A 4,442-nucleotide genomic window follows, 5' to 3' on the forward strand; every position below is an offset into this window, starting at 1 on the left:
ACCAAACCAAACATCATTGGAATGCTTGAGAATGGGAAGCTTGGGACAGGTTTTGTTAACATCACGAACGAAGACGTTGGATTGTCGTGGCCAGCGTTGCGACGAGACGGATGGTTGCGTATTTTTCTGGTTGCTAGGCTTCTTCCATTTGCACGGTTTGATCAACCACCGGTTGAAGTCAGTTGGTCGGGATGTTACGTGGCGTACCGTTTTGCTTGGGTTAGTTGACGTGGAAGACATCGTTCAAGGTGGGGAGTTTTGGCTGGGGCGGCACATCTGTTAAAATGATAACACAGGTGTCCTAAGGTGAGCTCAATGAGAACAGAAATCTCATGTAGAACAAAAGGGTAAAAGCTCACTTGATTTTGATTTTCAGTATGAATACAAACCGTGAAAGCGTGGCCTATCGATCCTTTAGTTCTTTTGAATTTTAAGCTAGAGGTGTCAGAAAAGTTACCACAGGGATAACTGGCTTGTGGCAGCCAAGCGTCCATAGCGACGTTGCTTTTTGATTCTTCGATGTCGGCTCTTCCTATCATTGCGAAGTAGAACTCGCCAATTGTTGGATTGTTCACCCACTAATAGGGAACGTGAGCTGGGTTTAGACCGTCGTGAGACAGGTTAGTTTTACCCTACTGATGAGTTCGTTGTCTAAACAGTAATCCAACCCAGTACGAGAGGAACCGTTGGTTCAGATAATTGGTAACTGCGGTTAGCTGAAAAGCTAGTGCCGCCAAGCTACCATCTGTAGGATTATGGCTGAACGCCTCTAAGTCAGAATCCATGCTGGAATAGACGATAATCACCTTTCCCGATGTGCCGCGAATAGCGATAGGTGTCTTCTGGACACCCAACATCATACAATTGCAACGCACTCCGCTGCCTGTCAAGTACTGGCGGGTGGAGAGTAGGCTGATTTGTAATTTCAAATATTGGGAAAGATAAATCCTTTGTAGACGACTTAACTACAGAACGGGGTGTTGTAAGCATGAGAGTAGTCTTGTACTACGATCTGCTGAGATTTAGCCCTTGTTCTATTGATTTGTTCAGAAATGACCATTTCTCCCCCCAATTGCAAACGCGCAATGTTAAAACTATAAAGTTAAAGCAGTCGAAATAAGGCTGCGTTAAAGTGATTTACTTTCGCTATGGGGCGGCGAAAGTAACCGGTCAAAGTGCTGGTAGAGAGTTAATACTGTTAAGCTTAAGATCGTCAAAGTCTTTGTTTTGGCTTAGTGAGGTTTGTTCGCAAAAATCGCTAAGTGCCGCTGCTATTGTTTTCCGAGCCAAATTCGGCGACCTTAGTATCGGGTTTATAACAGGCAGAAAGCGAGAAACACTTTGCGTGAAAATCGCTAAGTGCCAGCGCTAATGATTTCTGAGCCAAAATCGGAGATTTTAGTATGGGGGTTTAACAGGGCAAGTTAGACGGCAGGGCGTAAAATTAGACTTGGTTTAAACTATGTTAAAAGAGAGCGAGAATAGCATAAAAATAGACTTGGTTTAAGTATGTTAAAAGATAGCGGAATAGCGTGAATTAGACTTGGTTTAACTATGTTAAAGAGAGCGGAATAGCATGAAATAGACTTGGTTTAACTATGTTAAAGAGAGCGAAACAGCGTGAAGTAGACTTGGTTTAACTATGTTAAAGAGAGCGGAATAGCATGAAATAGACTTGGTTTAACTATGTTAAAGAGAGCGGAATAGCATGAAATAGACTTGGTTTAACTATGTTAAAGGGAGCGGAATAGCATGAAATAGACTTGGTTTAAGTATGTTAAAAGAGAGCGGAATAGCATGAAATAGACTTGGTTTAAGTATGTTAAAAGAGAGCGAAATAGCGTGAATTAGACTTGGTTTAACTATGTTAAAGAGAGCGGAATAGCATGAAATAGACTTGGTTTACCTATGTTAAAGAGAGCGGAATAGCATGAAATAGACTTGGTTTAACTATGTTAAAAGAGAGCGAAATAGCGTGAATTAGACTTGGTTTAAGTATGTTAAAGAGAGCGGAATAGCATGAAATAGACTTGGTTTAACTATGTTAAAAGAGAGCAAAATAGCGTGAATTAGACTTGGTTTAAGTATGTTAAAGAGAGCAGAATAGCGCGAATTAGACTTGGTTTAAGTATGTTAGAGAGAGCAGAGTAGCATGAAATAGACTTGGTTTAGGTATGTTAAAAGAGAGCAGAATAGCGCGAATTAGACTTAGTTTAAGTATGTTAGAGAGAGCGGATTAGCGTGAATTAGACTTGGTTTAAGTATGTTAAAGAGAGCGGAATAGCGTGAATTAGACTAGGATAAAGTATGCAAAATGAAGCTGAGGACTTTGTGAAAAAATGCGAAGTTGTTTGCTGTTCTAATTGTATGGGTTTGGAGATGTTTTTGGCTTGGATTAATAACAGGCAGGAAGCGCGAGGAAACGCAGCGAATATGGACGCGTACGCGGAAGGTGACGGCGGAGGAAGCGCGGATATGGAGGTGAAAATGGTGAAGGTGATGGCGCGAGGAAGGTGACGGCGCATGGGTGTGAATATGGAGGTGATGAAAGGTGACGGGAGGAAACGCATGATGTATATGACAAGTTGGTGTCGTACTTAAGCGGAGCGCGCGCTGTGCATGTATGAAGGTGTCGAAGGTGTTCATATTGCCTAAGACGCGTACGTGCACATGTCATGTCGCATAGGAAGCGTAGGTATGGTTGTGCAAGTCGTAAATGGCCACTTTGGTGGTTTAACATTGTTTCCAGGCCGCGTATGCGCAAATATGGGGTGCGGCGGCTATCTGCACTGCTGTGTATGAAGGTGTCGGTCTGTGTGGGGTTCCTATCGGAGAGAATACGTATGCTGCGTTGTAGGAGTGAGCTGCTGGCCACACGTTTGTATTGGAGTGCGCCACACCACCATCCTTTTTGTTTTGTTACTATATAAAGTGTAGCCATCCACCCAGCCAATTCTGAGGGCCAGAAGGGGTATTGGGGGCCATCGTGTGCAGTCTATGGCCACGTATGTAGACATGTGAGTGTGTAAATGTGCTGTACCAATGTATACGAGTGGTAAACAGTAATTGCCGTGTCGGTCTAAGTCAAATGTAGACGGCCATCTTCTAGATCAAACGTTATTTAGCGAAACGTGAGACTTGGTTTGGCATGCTCTTTTTTTAGGTGGTTTTTTCCGGTTTTATGTGCCGCCCGGCAGATCTGGCCTGCAGACTTTCGCAGAAAACTTGGCGCATGTGTCCGCACGACCGCTCCCAAAGTTTTACAAGCATATCTCCAGTAGTTGCTTCGCAATGATTTTTTTAGTGACGCCAAAAAACGCCATTTTCGCGGAAAATGGACACCTTGGACGGCCAAAATCACCACTTTTGGCCATGTTTGGCCCTGCACATCCAGGAAGCAAATGAGACTGCTCCGTATAAAAACTGCCCTAGGGGTGCTTTTATGCGCGCATTCCCGTGGTCAAGTCAGATTTTGGCTAAATTCAAATGCCTTGTCTATAAACACTTTTTTCGACCTAAATTTTCACCTGTTTTGTCCCGAAATGATAGCCCCCATTCTTTATTTGCCTATATATCGCGAAGGAGGCAACTTTTTTCCTGTTAAGTATAGATAAAAAATTTAATTCGGCGTTTTAGCGCACGAGGAACAAAAGTCTCCATACAAGCTACCCTCGGTTTCTAATGACTTTTTGAGTTAGGGAAGCGTGGATCTTCTTTTTTTCTTGTTTCCAGGACTTCACATGAACTTCCAACTCAACTCGAATTGTCATCCCGGGCCCACCACGCATCGAAACGACACTTTTCTCGGAACTGGCGAATAAAAAATAGGTCACCAGATGCGCAAGAGTCTGGGATGACAGAATATCAAAACAATAACAGAATCGTTAGTACTTTTTTTGTCACCAGCGCCCTTTTTCTGTTTTCGCGTACATAATCGAGCATAACTTTATCAATTTATACCATATCGACCGATATCGATTGTCACGATAGTGTACTTTTTTTAGGCGCACATGATGGTAAAAAGAACGGCCACCTATTCCCAGCCGTTCTTAAGTTATGCTCTTTTAAAGATTTTACTTTAGAGATGACACACCCTCTCATTTCACTCCATTACATGCTCTTTTTGCTGAATTACGTGGCACAGACGCAGAAAATCATGGTTCGCAAGTCGAACATTTTTGAAGAGCGCATCGAAACGGACATTTTCTTAAAATAACATGGTATACAAAAAGTGCGTTCTTGAGCCTGTAGCAAACGATTTGCATCCATGACATCCCAAAAACTTAAAATAACATATCTCGACTCCTAGAATGAAATCGACGTGAATCCTTAGGGCAGTTAGTGTGTTTTAGTATCATACTTAACACCACAAAGTTTTACGGGGCACTCTACAATACTCTTCCCAAGACGCAAGAAAATGTTCATTTTGGGGGGTCCTCTAA

The 4,442-nt window shown here is 42.7% G+C and overlaps 1 non-coding gene across 1 annotated transcript; it reads left to right on the forward strand.

The window, feature by feature from the left end:
* Positions 1-227: 227 nt before the first annotated feature.
* Positions 228-921, forward strand: PITG_33402 (the record flags this gene model as incomplete). Its single annotated transcript, XR_009934796.1, has 1 exon — positions 228-921. It is a non-coding gene; the product is annotated as a 28S ribosomal RNA (ribosomal RNA).
* Positions 922-4,442: the final 3,521 nt, after the last annotated feature.

Source organism: Phytophthora infestans, genomic scaffold (genome assembly GCF_000142945.1).
Source record: "Phytophthora infestans T30-4 supercont1.64 genomic scaffold, whole genome shotgun sequence".
Lineage (NCBI taxonomy): Eukaryota > Oomycota > Peronosporomycetes > Peronosporales > Peronosporaceae > Phytophthora > Phytophthora infestans.